The following is a 17,407-nucleotide window of genomic DNA, read 5'->3' on the forward strand; positions in this document are numbered from 1 at the left end:
TGTTGGTTGATTACTGTAACTGATTATGGTAAGAAATACTGTAAGTATTGAAATAAATACTTGAAATATTCAGTCTGCTGCATCTAGTGTTGTGCAGTGCTTGGTAAGGTTATAGTAGGCCTACAGTATTTGTCTACATTCTCCTTATATCTCAAAACAAATCATGAATAATGTTGTGAGTTTCTCACTATTTTTTGTCACCTAAATTATCTCTTACATACAATAAGAATGTCTGGCCATCTATATATATATTTTTTTACAAATGTGTTTTTTATTTATCACAGCAATGTGAAACTGGCTGCAATAGTGTATGATCATTGATGACTGTGTTGGTTAAATGAAAACAAATAGTATTTTCACAAATATGTGTATATGTTTTGACTGAAGTGTGTCATTTTGCAAACAATCTAGGATTTTTGCTAATTGATTGTGGTGTTTGGATAATTGTGATTATATTTTGACAAAAAGAACTCTGTTTTCAAAATTGCATGTAAACAATTGAAAAAAAAACTGTAATAATGTGTAAAAATTAAAAGTATGCTTGGCAGTTTATGACAACTAGATTAACCATTTTGCATTTAATGACTTATACGATGAACTAAAGACTAGATGTTTTGAGGAGTAAGACTATTGCACAGAAAACTGTATAATACATTTTGAGCGACATGACATTAGCAACTGATAATGTAGGAAACCGCAGATAAATGTGCATAATCAGTTGCATGAATGTACAAAAGCAATCGCAACTCGTTCAAAAGAATGAGAAACTGGTTTTATGATGTGTATAAATGACTAGATGATGTGGAGGTTGTACAAGTAGTTTTGAGAATTTCATTTCTGATTTGAAAAATGCACCAAAGTGACTGAGAAAAACTGTAATAAACTAACACAATACACTATGTCTAACAAAACACTGCAAACATGTTTCAAAATTAAATAATTATTCAAAACACTAACACATGTTCTCTTCCAACAGGAACATTTAGTCAATCATAACAAAAAAAAAAAACACTATCATCAGCTAAAATTACAGAAACAGCATTATTTTATGTGTCAGGTCTGCCCTTATACAATAGACAGTTTATTGTATTGATCATAGATTGTGTTTTGCACTGTAGTTTCTTTTGAAGCCTCTCTACATTTTTGTTTTGTTGGGTTTAGTAAATGCATGCATTTTGTTTCTTTTGCACATTGAGACTAGATGTTTTGAGGGGTAAGACTATTCCACAGAAAGCTATAAAAAATTTTGAGCAACATGACATTAGCAAATGATAATGTAGGAAACTGCAGATAAATGTGCATAATCAATTGCATGAATGTACAAAAGCAATCGCAACTTGTTCAAAAGAATGAGAAACTGGTTTTATTATGTGTATAAATGACTAGATGGTGTGGAGGTTGTACAAGTAGTTTTGAGAATTTCATTTCTGATTTGAGAAATGCTCCAAATTGACTCAGAAAAACTGTAATCTCATGAATCTTCAGTTGGAAAGCTTATACTGTATAGATACAGGACAACACAAGAGTTAAGAATTCTGAAAATTGACTTATTTTCATCTTTGTGCCCATATTTCTTTTTCCTTTTCTATATCACAATGACATTGTAAAGGTTTGTTAAGGGGTGGTGTTGGTGCAGTGGGTAAGACACCTGCCTCTGGTGTGAGAGACCTGGGTTTGAATCCACTGTGAAACACCAATGTGTCCCTGAGCAAAACACTTAACCCCTAGTTGCTCCAGAGGTGTGTGACCTCTGACATATATATAGCAATTGTAGGTCGCTTTGGATAAAAGCGTCAGATAAATGTTAATGAGGTTTTTTTTTTTTTTGGTCAGACCACTAGTAAAAGTGTAACTGGGAATTTTATCCAGTCTCTTTCAATCAATATCCCACATACTTTTGAAATGGATATATGGCATAAATAAGCATATGGCATACTGTTCAATACAGTAGTTATATCAGAACTTTCCTCCAGATTACACTTTTATATTGACAACATGACTAAGCAATTTGACTGTCAAATGAAAATAACCAAAACAATCCAAGGTTTTTATTTAGCACAGTGGCTAAATTAACAAATTACCAGACGCCACCTGATTCAAATATTCCACCAACGTTAAATAGTAATGACTTTATGAATTTCTTCACTGATAAAATAGATAACATTAGAAATACAATAGCGAATGTAGATTCTACAGCGTCTAACACTTCAGTTTCATCCATCGCACCCAAAGATAAACTGCAGTGCTTTACAAATATAGGACAGGAAGAGCTAAATAAACTTATCACTGTATCTAAACCAACAACATGTTTATTAGATCCTGTACCAACTAAATTACTAAAAGAGCTGTTACCTGTAGCCGAAGAACCGCTTCTCAATATCATTAACTAGTCGTTATCTTTAGGTCACGTCCCAAAACCATTCAAACTGGCGGTTATCAAGCCTCTTATTAAGAAACCAAAACTAGATCCTAGTGTACTGGCAAATTATAGGCCTATTTCAAATCTTCCATTTATGTCTAAAATTTTAGAAAAAGTTGTGTCTGCTCAATTGAGCACCTTCCTGCATAAAAATGATCTGTATGAAGAATTTCAGTCAGGTTTTAGGCCCCACCATAGCACAGAAACTGCACTTGTTAAAATTACAAATGACCTGCTTCTTGCGTCAGATCAAGGCTGCATCTCATTTCTAGTCTTACTTGATCTTAGTGCTGCGTTCGACACCATAGATCATGACATACTCATAGATCGATTACAAAACTATACAGGTATTCAAGGGCAGGCTCTAAGATGGTTTAGATCCTACCTGTCCGATCGCTACCATTTTGTTTACTTAAATGGGGTGTCATCTCATTTATCATCAGTAAAATATGGAGTGCCACAAGGATCCGTCCTAGGTCCCCTTCTATTTTCAATATACATGTTGCCCCTTGGTAATATTATTAGAAAATACGGAATTAGCTTCCACTGTTATGCTGATGGTACTCAGCTATATATCTCAACGAGACCAGATGAAACTTCCCAATTATCTAAGCTTACAGAGTGTATTAAAAATGTAAAAGATTGGATGACAAATAATTTTCTCCAATTAAATTCGGATAAGACAGAGATATTAATTATTGGACCAAAAAACACCACACAGAATCTTGTAGATTACAATCTGCAACTAGACGGATGTACTGTTACTTCCTCTACAGTCAGAAATCTGGGTGTTATATTGGACAGCAATTTGTCTTTTGAAAATCATATTTCCAATGTTACAAAAACCGCATTCTTCCATCTTAGAAACATTGCCAAGCTACAAAACATGTTATCTGTTTCTGATGCAGAAAAGCTAGTTCATGCTTTCATGACCTCTAGACTGGACTATTGTAATGGACTTCTAGGTGGTTGTCCTGCTTCGTCAATAAACAAGCTACAGGTAGTCAAAAATGCAGCAGCTAGAGTCCTTACCAGGTCAAGAAAATATGATCATATTACCCCAATTTTACAGTCTCTGCACTGGCTACCTATTAAGTTCCGTATCAGTTACAAATTATCATTACTTACCTATAAGGCCCTAAATGGTTTAGCTCCTGCGTACCTAACTAGCCTTCTACCACGCTACAACCCATCACGCACCCTAAGGTCACAAAACGCTGGACTTTTGGTAGTTCCTAGGATAGCAAAGTCCACTAAAGGAGGTAGAGCTTTTTCACATTTGGCTCCCAAACTCTGGAATAGCCTTCCTGATAATGTTCGGGGTTCAGACACACTCTCTCTGTTTAAATCTAGATTAAAAACGCATCTCTTTCGCCAAGCATTCGAATAATGTATCTCTTAAATTGTGAGTGTAGTTGCATCTGCATTTTTATTCTTTAGCTTGGGTTAAACTAATTTTACTTTGTTGGATCAGCAGCTATGCTAATGATGTCTCTATTTTGTTTCTATGTTTTGCCACGGGATTTACATCCCGTGGTAACTAGGATTTACACAAGCTCCAGTCTGGATCCAGAACACCTGAGAAGAGATGATGCTGACCCTCAGAGGACCCCAGATGATGCTAACCTTGAATCAACAAACAGAACTAACAATTATTGCTACATGTGTGACTGCATCCTATAATTACTATTAATTAATAATATTGATAGTTCATCATCTAGCTGACTACGTCTTGTATTATTATTATTATTTTTCTTTTTCTAAAATCCTGTCAAACGTGCACAAACTACTAGCTACTACTAAATATTGTAGAAACACAATTTTCTGTAAAGTTGCTTTGTAACGATTTGTATTGTAAAAAGCGCTATACAAATAAACTTGAATTGAATTGAATTGTGTCGTAAATAGGACATACTGAATTCAAATCCCAGCACTGTCTTTGCTGGTAGTCAAACACCACCTTGTGTTGCGTGGTTTTGCTTTGCGCAATCAGGCAGTACAGAGGAGCATCAGAGCAGCATGCGATTTCATTTGCCAACCACCCCTCAGCTGCTGCCGAAGAATTCTGACCCAAGTCAACAATGCAGCAGGGCGCCGTGGCTTAGCTGGTCAAAGCGCTTGTCTTGTAAACAGGAGATCTTGGGTTCGATTCCCAGCGGTGCCTTTTAACAGGTGGCTCTGCTGTGTGGGTTCTTTCTTGGAAAGGAAGCCCTTACAGATCCTCCACTTTTCCAACCACATACCAATTGCAGAGAGACCCACATATCTTGTCCTTCCCGCTCCCCAAATGCCTGAACTCAATTCAACGGAATGGCACAAGCCAGGAAAAAGAAAAGCTCCACACATGGCTCTGTGGCGCAATGGATAGCGCATTGGACTTCTAGACTGCCGAATGAGGCCATTCAAAGGTTGTGGGTTCGAGTGCCACCAGAGTCGTTACTTTTGGCATTCTGTTAATGGCCCTTGGCCAACAAACACATATGCTCTCTAGCCACCCCTCCAGAGTTATAAAACTCTAAGTCTCACTTTCTTACTGGGTACATGCAAGTTGGTGCTGTGGCTTAGTTGGTTAAAGTGCCTGTCTAAAAAACAGGAGATCCTGGGTTCGAATCCCAGTGGTGCCTTTGCTGGTGATCAAGTGCCGCCTTGGGCTGTGAGGTTTTGCTCTCTGTAAAAAGGGGGTGCAGAGGAGTGCTAGAGCAGCATGCAATTTAATTTGCGAACCACCCCTCAGATGCTGCCAAAGATTGCTGCCCAGAGTCATCTCAGCAATGCAGCATGGCTCAGCTGGTCAAAGAGCTTGCCTTGCAAACACGTGATCCTTGGTTTAGGACTGCTGCAAGCCTGGAAGGAGCTACTGCATGTGGCGCAGAGTGTAGCGCATTGGACTATTAGTCTGCGGTTTGAGGCCATATGAAGTTTGTGGGTTTAAGTCAAAACAAATTGGTGACTTCTGGCCTTTCGTTTATCATTAAATTGCACGCTTATGCCCTTGGGCAACAGAAAGTTGTGAAAAATCTCATAAGCTGACCAGCCCGTGGACCTTTGTCCTCACTGCTGGATATTTTGGTAGACTTACTCACCATCTGAGTGCTCTGCTTGGTGCCATGGCTTAGTTGGTTAAAGCGTCTGTCTCGTAAACAGGAGGTCCTGGGTTCAAATCCCAGCGGTGCCTTTACCATCCCTTGTGTGCCTCAAGCATGAGCTTTTCTGAGATCGGACTGCAAACAGGGATAGCAAAGGCAGCAGGCAATTCCATTTCCAAATCAGATCCTGATAATGCTGATGCTCTTTTGAACAGGTCAACAGTTGCTGACAGGCTCTGTGGCACAATAGATAGCAAACTGGACTTCTAGACTGCCAGATGAGGGCATTCAAAGGTTAACTTATGGCACTTGGCCAACAATCCCAGAGGCTAGCTGGCCACCCCGAATCAGTTGTAAAAAAAAAAACATTTTGGGCTGTGCAGAGCCTGGCCATTGGCCTCTTATCTGGATGCTTTAATCCTCTAAGTGCCGCTCCCTGGGAGAGTGTGTGCAGGTTGGCACCGTGGCTTAGTTGGTTAAAGCTTGTGTCGTAAATAGGACATACTGAATTCGGTCCCACTTTATATTACAGTTTTTCTTGATTGGTTTGGCTCATTTCTTGAAACCGAGATGACATTCTCAAAACCATAAGGTCATTTGGCCAAACAGTCTTACAGTTCTGCTCAACATTATAGCTCACTAGCAAAATCAAATATCTTTCCCCAAACTCTTCTTCCATGCTTCAAAAGCAGATTCCTTTCCCATATAAAAGGTCAGTACAGTCAAAATAGCACAGATCCTTCTCAATTGCCTTGGCACATGTGCATTCATTTAGTGCTTTTGTCAAAATAACCTGGATGGTTTAGCACAACACCATGGATCCCCTGCAAAAGCTCATATCTCTCCCAAAACAGTTTATCCATGTGTCAAAACTAAATATCCTTCTCATATAAATAGTCAATGCCCCCAAAATGCATTATACCTTTGGCATTGTTTAAGCACTGCAAGTCAAAATGCTTAGACGTTTTGTCACTGAGGCACAGGTCTAGCAACAGAATACCACTATGAATAAAACTAAAAGATTTTACAGTAAAATCAGCCTCCAATAAACCACTCATACTCAAGGAAACTGTAAACATTTTTATTCGTACAAAGAAATGTTAACATTAGAGAACATACTGTGAAAAGAAAACATATACAGGATTCTGTAAATGTGAACAGTTATAAACACAAACAAAAAACAAAAAAAACTCTAGCCTACCATACTGTAAATAAAGTTTCAGAACTATAGTACAGTAATATTTTCAGTGGTCGGCATTGTCACCCTCTCTTTCCTGGCCACCATCCTCATCCTCCTGGCCATCGACGCGCTGCTCTCTGTTAGGCCATAAATTCTCATCCACATCGCAACGGATATTTTCTCTTGCGATGCAGCGAGGGAAGAAACGGCGTGAATGTCTCAACCATCCCCTACATTGATCCCCTGTGATGTCCTCACATGCAGCATCCATTGCATGCAGCAGGGCCCTCTGGTCTTGAGCCTGATGCTCATACACCCTCCACCTCCAAGCTGAAAAAAACTCCTCAATTGGATTTAGGAAAGGAGAGTAAGGTGGAAGAAACTCCATTAGCATCCGGGGATGGGTGATGAACCAGGTTCTGATGCGTGGGCCACGGTGGAAGTTCACATTATCCCACACAATGACATAATGTGGTAGCTGAGGTCCTTCTTCACCTCTCTCATTTTCCGGGATCAGATCAGTATAAAGGTGGTCCAAAAAATTGAGGAGCTTTTGTGTATTGTAGGGCCCTAAACTGGGAATGTGTGTGGCCACACCTCTTTCTGATATAGAGGCACACATTGTTATATTTGCTCCTCGCTGGCCTGGGACATCCACAGTGGCTCAGTGGCCAATGATGTTACGGCCACGCCTTCGACCTTTGGCCAGGTTGAAGCCAGCTTCATCAACGAACACTAGGATGTGAGAGGTTTCGTTGCCTTCTAATGCCATTATTCTCTACAATAGAATAAAAATAAATCTAATCAGTCAAGTAGAGACAGATACTGCAGGGAGGATCTAAAGTACTGTAAAAAGAGGGAGTGAAAAACTGAAGACAATTTCTAGGCAAAATGCTCTAGTCACACAAAGCTGGATTCTGAAGGTAAAAAGGATAAAGCAAAACAAAAGTGGTAACCATGTCTTACTGTAATAGTGTTACAATGATAGACAACCAGTAGTTGACTTACATGCACATACTGGTACCGCAGCTCTTTCACTCTGTCAGAGTTTCTCTCAAATGGTACCCTGTAAATCTGTTTCATGGTCATCTGATGTTTCTTCAATACCCGGTCTATTGTGGAGATGCTGATAGAGTTTATATTTTGGAACATTACATTGTCTAGAAGGATTGCATTACGAATCTGTCTCAGTGTGATGGCATTATTTGCAATGACCATGTTGCATATTTCTCGTTCTTGTTGTTCATTTAGAAGTTTTCTTTTGCCACCCACTTGAGGCTGTCGTCCAATCCTAGACATACAAGTCAAAGGTCAACACTGTAAATTTGTTACAAAATGAGTTACCAATGTAATTGTACTGCTGTTTTATGGTACTAAAAGTGTGATGCACTGCACAGTGACTGGAATACTATTCACAGTATTTTCTCCATTTTTTTTTCTTTGTCATTTTTATAGTATCATATAACATCACATGAAGATATTACAGTACTCTAGGCCTACACACACACCAACACTGAATAGTTCAATAGAATAGTTCTGTACCTGTTTTCCCTGCGAAAGGTTTGGATGATGGAGGAGACTGTAGACCGAGGCACATTAGGCTGCACTCGGCGACCTGCCTCTGCCATTGTGAGGCGATGGTTTATAACGTGGTCAATAAGGGTGGCCCGGATTTCATCTGGGACATCATGGTGCCTCCGTGCTCCTCGGCCTCTTCCCCCTATTCCTCCACGCATTCTCACTCCTCCTCTTCCTCGAGTAGGAAGTTGCTGTTGTACTTGGCGAGGTGCTTCCATGTTCACACTGCAAATGAAACTGGCCCCGGGCCAAGCTCTGTCTATATACTTTTGGCAGCAGTCATAATCATAGACAACACCTGTCAGGTAACTAAACAAACTGTTTGATTGGTCATCTGAGATGTGGAAAACTGCTCCTTCGTTAGTTCTAATTTCACCTGATTGATTGTCAAGTACTGTCATAAATTTATAAAATGTTCCAAGAAATTCTTTTATGGTATTATATCTTTGACTAATTTTGACAGCTGAACAGACAATTGTGCATATGCTGACTTACACAATGAAACCATGCTGATATGTTTTGGAGAGAGTAACCATTTCACTGAAAAATCAACTAATCAGTTTAGATCAGCAAGATCTATTTATTTGGAAAATGTGCTAAATGTGGGCTCATTGTGCTAACTGTAGCTACTTGTACATAATCATTTGAAAAAAAGCACAGAGTCACTTGAGACATGTACTAAAGCATTTGCAATTTGATAAAACCAATGAAAAATGACATTCTGTTGTGAACAATTACAAGGTGGTTTGGAGATTTGTCCATGTTATTTTGAGAATGTAATCTCGGTTTCAAGAAATGAGCCAAACCAATCGAGAAAAACTGTAAGTGGCCTTTACTACTATGTACTTACATCAAAAAATGAATACATGTACTCATTGTGTTCATAGCGTATTGTTAATTGGTTTTGCTGCTATTGGTGTGGGAAACAAGTAAGGTTAGGGACAGATTTGGTGGTATGGGTAAGTTTAAGGGTGTGTTAAGGTGTGAGAGATGGGTCAACCGTGTAATTATACATGTAATTACAGAAATTAATTACAGATGTAATTACGTGCAGATATTTTTCAAATATAAGTACAATGTAAAAACATGTATGTACACAATAAGTGCATTGTACCAAATTAATAATTAAAATTTAAGTACATAGTAGTTAAGGCCAGTTAATATAAAGTGGGTCCCTGAATTCAAACCCCAGCACTGTCTTTGCTGGTAATCAAACACCACCTTGGGTTGTGTGGTTTTGCTTTGCGCAATCAGGCGGTACAGAGGAGCGTCAGAGCAGCATGCAATTTCATTTGTCAACCATCCCTCAGCTGCTGCCGAAGAATTCTGACTCAAGTCAACAATGCAGCAAGGCGCCGTGGCTTAGCTGGTCAAAGCGCTTGTCTTGTAAACAGGAGATCTGGTGTTCGATTCCCAGTGGTGCCTTTTAACAGGTGGCTCTGCTCTGTGGGTTCTTTCTTGGAAAGGAAGCCCTTACAGATCCTCCACTTTTCCAACCACATACCAATTGCAGAGAGACCCACATATCTTGTCCTTCCCGCTCCCCAAATGCCTGAACTCAATTCAACGGACTGGCACAAGCCAGGAAAAAAAAGGTCCACACGTGGCTCTGTGGTGCAATGGATAGCGCATTAGACTTCTAGACTGCCAGATGAGGCCATTCAAAGGTTGTGGGTTCGAGTCCCACCAGAGTCGTTCCTTTTGGCATTCTGTTAATGGCGCTTGGCCAACAAACACATATTCTCTCTGGCCACCCCTCCAGAGTTATAAAACTCTAAGTCTCACTTTCTTACTGGGTACATGCAAGTTGGTGCTGTGGCTAAGTTGGTTAAAGTGCCTGTCTAGTAAACAGAAGTTCCTGGGTTCGAATCCCAGCGGTGCCTTTGCTGGTGATCAAGTGCCACCTTGGGTTGTGAGGTTTTGCTCTCTGTAAAAAGGGGGTGCAGAGGAGTGCTAGAGCAGCATGCAATTTCATTTGCGAACCACCCCTCAGATGCTGCCGAAGAATGCTGCCCAGAGTCATCTCAGCAATGCAGCATGGCTCAGCTGGTCAAAGAGCTTGCCTTGCAAACACGTGATCCTTGGTTTAAGACTGCTGCAAGCCTGGAAGGAGCTACTGCATGTGGTGCAGAGTGTAGTGCATTGGACTATCTCAAACAGTCTGCTGTTTGAGGCCATATGAAGTTTGTGGGTTTGAGTCAAAACAGATTGGTGACTTCTGGCCTTTCGTTTATCATTAAATTGCACGCTTATGCCCTCGGGCAACAGAAAGTTGTGAAAAATCTCATAAGCTAACCAGCCCGTGGACCTTTGTCCTCACTGCTGGATATTTTGATAAACTTACTCACCATCTGAGTGCTCTGCTTGGTGCTGTGGCTTAGTTGGTTAAAGCGTCTGTCTCATAAACAAGAGATCCTGGGTTCAAATCCCAGCGGTGCCTTTTAACAGGTGGCTCTGCTCTGTGGGTTCTTTCTTGGAAAGAAAGCCGTTACAGATCCTCCACTTTTCCAACCACATACCAATTGCAGAGAGACCCACATATCTTGTCCTTCCCGCTCCCCAAATGCCTGAACTCAATTCAACGGACTGGCACAAGCCAGGAAAAAAAAGCTCCACACATGGCTCTGTGGTGCTCCATGTCACCTGTAGGTCGTTGTTATTCTTTGTTATGACAGCCAATCATGTTCCCGGCTGCAACCATGAAATTTATGTTTTAGCCAATCAGCGCTCGTATCGCAACCACAAATTGGCCAATCAGCGCTCGTATCGTAACCGCGAATTAGCCAATCAGCGCTCGTATCGCAACCGTGATTCCACCCAGTAACAACAAGAAATTGACCAATCAGCGCTCGTTCCTCATCCGTGATTCTTCATAGTAACAACAAGTTATCAACAACAATTGATAATGTCAAGAACCCCCGGAGACTTGCGGATCACGGCTGAAGAAGAAGATAACGGTCATCGATTAATTTCTAACCAACATTTGCAATGTAAGTGAATCTTTTATCAATAAAAAAGTAACACTTACAATACTGGTGCACAAATATGCATTAATTTATACTTAACGAATGCACAGATAATCATGAGTTAATGTAAACAAATGAAGGACTAACTTAAACCATTAATGAATGATTACTACATCAGCAACTAATAAACATTCTATATGTTTCATAGATTAATTAATAAATACAATTTTATTAGTTAAATTTTCTTTAATGTATTTGTTCCTTAATAACATTATATTAACTAATGACGTAAATGTATAATTTAATTACTACAGTGGCCAAAGCTATTTACTTCAACTTCCAGTTGTCAGCTTTAATTAATCATTAGCTAATGATTTTCAAAGGAATCATGTTATGACTTTACATGTTAAGGTAAAGAGCTATTAACCAATTGTTAATATGTTATTGTGGTTATGGATTTTTTTTAAATTAGTCATGTACCTCAACAAGTAAAGTTAAAGTAATTACATAATGATATCTTTACAAATTATTATCTCATTAATGATATAATTTTACACTGTTAGTTAATATAATATGTTATTAAGGAATGGATACATTTTGACACATTTAACTAATAACAACAATTTATTGATTTCTTTATCTATGAATCATGTGAATATTTGTTTTCATTGATGCTATCAAAAGTTCCTTAATTATCGTTCATTTTAGGATTCGGTTGGACCTGATAATATTGAGGGGTATGGAGCCATGCAGGACTTGGCACAGTTCTTGGTTGGCCTCAGAGACCACCGTCTGGCTTTGTCGGGAGAAGAGTGCATCAAGATCATCTCCCTATGGCAGGCATTGGGGGAGTATGACAGGAAAAAGACCATTTACCCACCACGTCACCAAACCAACCTAAAACAGGGACGATTCAGGGCCACTAAGAAGATTGTGGCCCCAGGTGTGGAGAGCACCAAAAGGTATGTTATATTTAGTAAACACAGGGTTTACAAATTTTTTTGTAATATATATATATATATATATATATATATATATATATATATATATATATATATATATATATATATATATATATATATATATATATATATATATATATATCTGAAACTGGCTGAAATATCACCTACAACTTTTTTTGTTTAATAACCTGACACCTTCATGTCTAGCTTATCTTGGTTATAACATAAATTATTAGTTGTGATTTACATTTAATTCTGACTATATATATTAGGTTGCTAAGTATGATACATTGCTATGGACACAGTTACAACTGTACATTGGAATAATTAATTTAGCAGAAACAAAGCAATCATTTCTTAAATCGGTAAAATCATTTTGTATCAATATGTTGTATCAAATAATTTGTCTTTTACTGTACTTTAGTAAGTAGCCATGTAATAAGCGGGATAATATGCAGTCATTATTGTGAAAAAAATCTGACAGGCTGACTAACAACACCCTGTAATAATTCCACAACACAGTAATCCAGTAGAGACCTGATTTATTGATATGACATTTCAACATCAATCTAAAAACAAAACAAAGAAAGAAAACATAACTATGGGCAGATATTATCAATGAACATTTAGACAACACAAAGCAAAACAGACAGAATAGGAAAGGGAAAATAAAAATAAGATCACACAATGAAAACAATCTTACATTAATAATATGTATCCTGTTGTAATTTGCAGGTGTTTCGTTGGGGCTCATAGTCCTGCACAGTGGCCTGACTGCAACCGAGTGGTCGAGGCCATTTTCACAAGGCTCTGTGCTCTCTACCCAAACGTGGTGCGCTGTGACGGAGTGAGGGTGTCCCGCTTCACTGTTGTAGCACGTGCTTACAAGCACATCCAAGAGTGCATCCTCACCAATGCTAAGGTGATGAGTGAGACCACCATCCAGCTCCTAGAAGTGAACGCTGCAACAGTCACACAATGGTGAGTAAATAAGCATTGTCACCGCTGATGTTACACGGCAACTTTTTTTGATCAATGCTGCTGGGCAACTTTGGTTAATATTGCCATCAACAGGCAACCAGGTAAGACACAGAGCGCAAGATTGATCTGAAGTATCCAGATTGAAATTTGTTACCCATTCTCAGTGGGGAACGTACCCAAGAAACACTTCTCAAAATTTTTTGTATCATCAGCCTTAATGTAACCATGGCTGCTTTGCAGGTCTAGAAACAAATCAACAAGAGTTCAACTTCTGTTTTCTTCTTCATTATGAAAGATAAGATTTATGACATGGATCAGCTGTCTTCAGCAGACTGCAAGAATCAATAATTCATAATACAATGTTAATCTCAATAAAGTAGCCATTTTACAAAAGCAGTAATACATTAGACGACTGCTGTGTGATCTCAGCTGTGTCATGCTGCTGCGTCATAGTCATGACAAATAGTAGTTGATCTTTTGTATTGCTTAAATGTTTATTAATATTGGTTGTTTTATGTTTCCCAGGTTCAGCAGGTGTGGCAAGTCACAGGAACAAGAGATTTTGAAGCAGGGTATCCAAGCCCCAGACACACCCATGGCAGGACCCGAGACGCTTCCTGCGGCTATGCAGAAAGGACCAACTCTGTATCCAGGCAATTTGGCTGATCCTCACCTTTTTATCCTGCCACCAAACACTGCTGGGAAGGCAAAACTTAAGGGGAGGTCGCAACCCCAGGCCGTCTCCCAGGCTCCAACATCACACCTAGGCCTTCCTGTCATTGCACCGGCACTACCCATCTCTCTCCCTTTCATTTTACCATCTGTGCAGCTTCCTACAGTGAAAGGCACTTGAGCGCCATCCTCTACAGTGCCAGGTACCTCACAGGTGATGTTCTTCAACTTCCCTTTACCTTCAACTCTGCCACCATCAGCTCAGACACAGACATCCGGTCAAGATGTTCCTTACTCCACTCAGCAATATAGAAAGAGAAAACTGGAGAGGGAGCGCACTGGAACTGTCACAAGAAAATATGTGAAGAAGACAGATGTCATTCTTTGCAGAAAGTGTAACAAAGAGAGAAAGCCACCATCACATCTTCAGTACTTTGGCAACTGGTTCTGCAAAGAGTCTGAGACTCAATCATATGGTGAATGGAGGGCTGTGCTGCAGGAACGAGGTTATAGAAGAAAAAAAAGGGAAATGGCAACCCTCCAGCTTCTTAAAACTGCTATTTCAGCACATTATATTTTTATTTGGTTAATGTTTGCTTTATAGTGCAATTTACAAGTCTCCAACAATGACAGCTGTCTCTAAAATGTGTAATTACTGTGTGTTTCCTCTGCTGAATGCCTCTGTTGGAAAAATATCTGATACCATTATATATATATGGTATGTTTATGTTTTTATTATTATCATTATTTTGGTTTTGTTATATTTGATTTACTATTTTTTTAGGGGCGAATATGTCATAATTGCACTACTGTGGTCCATTTTTGTTTTGATTTACTTTTTTTTGGCTAATATGTCAAAATTGCACTACTGTGGCAAATGTTTGTTTTGGTTTGATATTTATTATATTTTTACACTGATATGTAAAAAGTTTACTACTGTGGTAAACATTTTTGGTTTACTGTTTATTATTTTAAAATTGATGTGTCAAAATTGCACTACTGTTCTAAATGTTTTATTGGCTTTAAAATGTATATGGAGATTAAAAGGGTTGTTAATATTTGCCCTCACACTATTGTTATTGTGTTTGTTTTGGTTTGATATTTATTATATTTTTTACACTGATATGTAAACATTTTACTACTGTGGTAAACATTTTTGGTTTACTGTTTATTATTTCTAATTGATGTATCAAAATTGCACTACTGTTCTAAATGTTTTATTGGCTTTAAAATATATATGGAGATTAAAATGATTGTTAATATTTGCCCTCACACTATTGTTATTGTGCCTTTTTGTATTCTCACAATATTTGTACATGCATATATATTTGCACTGCTGTTATAATTTTTTTATTGACTTTATATTTGCAAATAAAAAGGGTTGTTAATCTTAATCTTTGCACTAGCAATGTTTTTGTGCCTATTTCTCACTGTATTTGACGTTGCAAATTTTTTTAAGTATTCCAGTATTACATAACAATAAAACACACACACACACACAAAAACAGGGACTTTCAGAATAAGTCAGAAAATATAATAATATAATGTTATACTGTAAAAAATAATATATTATACTGTAAAAAATGTGTTAGTTAGTGCTGCGTTATTCATGTATTTTGTTGTGAAAATGCACAAAAACACAAATCATGTATTTGTTGCAATGAATATTCACGTTTTGTCTGTCAAATCATTTCGACTTTTTTTATCCGGTGACAGCTTGATGCTTTTGTCCATATAAGGTATTTCCTGTAGCGTGCGTCACATAGTGGTCACGAGCTGGTACTTTTACGAGTCTGTTTTGGACTTTATGCGAGAGAGCGCCCTCCGGCGTCCGATATGAATGAAACATACATAACGTGAGAGTGTTTACTTTGGACAGTTCCAAAATTAAAGTGGGGGGGGGATGAATTTACGTTCCATTAAATTACGGGGGAGAATGATGATTACGTACACGTGAATCAGCAGCATCAAAGCAGATACATTCCAGGAATTCCATCACTGTTCGGAGTGGGCTGCGAACTCGCGTCCCTGTGCGTCTTTAAGAAACTTTACCTCGACTAATGGGCGTCGGCCTTGGCACAGAGTGTAGCGCATTGGACTATTAGTCTGTGGTGTGAGCCCAGGAGATACTGGGTTCAAATCCCAGCGGTGCCTTCAGCAACCCTTGTGTGCCTTAAGCATGTGCTTTTCTGAGATCGGACAGCAAACAGGGATAGCAAAGGCAGCAGGCGATTCCATTTCCAAACCAGATCCTGATAATGCTGACGCTCTTTTGAACAGGTCAACATTTGCTGACAGGCTCTGTGGCACAATAGATAGCAAACTGGACTTCTAGACTGCCAGATGAGGCCATTCAAAGGTTAACTAATGGCACTTGGCCAACAAACCCAGAGGCTAGCTGACCACCCCGAATCAGTTGTCAAAAAAACTATTTTAGGCTGTGCAGAGCCTGGCCGTTGGCCTCTTATCTGGATGCTTTAATCCTCTAAGTGCCCCTCCCTGAGAGAGTGTGTGCTGGTTGGCGCCCGTGGCTTAGTTGGTTAAAGCTTGTGTTGTAAATAGGACATACTGAATTCAAATCCCAGCACTGTCTTTGCTGGTAATCAAACACCACCTTGGGTTGTGTGGTTTCGCTATGTGCAATCAGGCGGTACAGAGGAGCATCAGAGCAGCATGTGATTTAATTTGCCGACCACCCCTCAGCTGCTGCCGAAGAATTCTGACCCAAGTCAACAAAGTAACAGGGCGCCGTGGCTTAGCTGGTCAAAGCGCTTGTCTAGTAAACAGGAAATCCTGGGTTCGAATCCCAGCAGTGCCTTTGCTGGTGATCAAGTGCCACCTTGGGCTGTGAGATTTTGCTCTCCGTAAAAAGGGGTTGAAAAGGGGAGCTAGAGCAGCATGCAATTTAATTTGCGAACCACCCCTCAGATGCTGCCGAAGAATGCTAACCAGAGTCTTCTCAGCAATGCAATATTGCTCAGCTGGTCAAAGAGCTTGCCTTGCAAACACTTGATCCTTGGTTTAGGACTGCTGCAAGCCTTTAAGGAGTTACTGCATGTGCCGCAGAGTGTAGCGCATTGGACTATTAGTCTGCGGTGTGAGCCCATATGAAGTTTGTGGGTTTGAGTCAAAAAAGTTTGGTGACTTCTGGCCTTTCTTTTATCATTAAATTGCACCCTTATGCCCTCGGGCAACAGAAAGTTGTGAAAAATCTCAAAAGCTGACCAACCCGTGGACCTTTGTCCTTACTGCTGGATGTTTTGATCAACTTACTCACCCTCCCAGTGCTCTGCTTGGTGCCCTGGCTTAGTTGATTAAAGCGTCTGTCTCTAACAGGAGATACCGGGTTTGAATCCCAGCGGTGCCTTCAGGCTTACGGCCATACCAACCTGAGGGCGCTAGAGAGCTACAGGAAATGTTGGCTGCAGTTGGGAGAGGAAGGCTCTCCTCCATTTTGATTTTTCTGTTAGTGTTTGTTTTGTGAGGTTTTTTTTGGACTTTAGTTTATTTTTTGTGTGTTTTTTTTCAGTTTTAAACCACCTAACAGCAGCATCTTGCTGGCT

The 17,407-nt window shown here is 39.4% G+C and overlaps 9 non-coding genes across 9 annotated transcripts; all 9 read left to right on the forward strand.

The window, feature by feature from the left end:
* Positions 1 to 4,509: 4,509 nt before the first annotated feature.
* On the forward strand, positions 4,510 to 4,583 carry trnat-ugu (transfer RNA threonine (anticodon UGU)). The gene has a single exon. It is a non-coding gene; the product is annotated as a tRNA-Thr (tRNA).
* A 182-nt stretch (positions 4,584 to 4,765) lies between these two features.
* On the forward strand, positions 4,766 to 4,855 carry trnar-ucu (transfer RNA arginine (anticodon UCU)). The gene is given in 2 exon segments: positions 4,766 to 4,802; positions 4,820 to 4,855. It is a non-coding gene; the product is annotated as a tRNA-Arg (tRNA).
* A 114-nt stretch (positions 4,856 to 4,969) lies between these two features.
* On the forward strand, positions 4,970 to 5,043 carry trnaf-aaa (transfer RNA phenylalanine (anticodon AAA)). The gene has a single exon. It is a non-coding gene; the product is annotated as a tRNA-Phe (tRNA).
* A 477-nt stretch (positions 5,044 to 5,520) lies between these two features.
* Positions 5,521 to 5,594, forward strand: trnat-cgu (transfer RNA threonine (anticodon CGU)). The gene has a single exon. It is a non-coding gene; the product is annotated as a tRNA-Thr (tRNA).
* Positions 5,595 to 9,614: 4,020 nt separating this feature from the next.
* Positions 9,615 to 9,688, forward strand: trnat-ugu (transfer RNA threonine (anticodon UGU)). The gene has a single exon. It is a non-coding gene; the product is annotated as a tRNA-Thr (tRNA).
* Positions 9,689 to 9,868: 180 nt separating this feature from the next.
* Positions 9,869 to 9,958, forward strand: trnar-ucu (transfer RNA arginine (anticodon UCU)). The gene is given in 2 exon segments: positions 9,869 to 9,905; positions 9,923 to 9,958. It is a non-coding gene; the product is annotated as a tRNA-Arg (tRNA).
* A 114-nt stretch (positions 9,959 to 10,072) lies between these two features.
* trnat-agu (transfer RNA threonine (anticodon AGU)) lies at positions 10,073 to 10,146 on the forward strand. The gene has a single exon. It is a non-coding gene; the product is annotated as a tRNA-Thr (tRNA).
* Positions 10,147 to 10,629: 483 nt separating this feature from the next.
* Positions 10,630 to 10,703, forward strand: trnam-cau (transfer RNA methionine (anticodon CAU)). The gene has a single exon. It is a non-coding gene; the product is annotated as a tRNA-Met (tRNA).
* A 5,885-nt stretch (positions 10,704 to 16,588) lies between these two features.
* On the forward strand, positions 16,589 to 16,662 carry trnat-agu (transfer RNA threonine (anticodon AGU)). The gene has a single exon. It is a non-coding gene; the product is annotated as a tRNA-Thr (tRNA).
* Positions 16,663 to 17,407: the final 745 nt, after the last annotated feature.

This window comes from Carassius carassius, chromosome 28, assembly GCF_963082965.1.
Source record: "Carassius carassius chromosome 28, fCarCar2.1, whole genome shotgun sequence".
Taxonomy (NCBI): domain Eukaryota; kingdom Metazoa; phylum Chordata; class Actinopteri; order Cypriniformes; family Cyprinidae; genus Carassius; species Carassius carassius.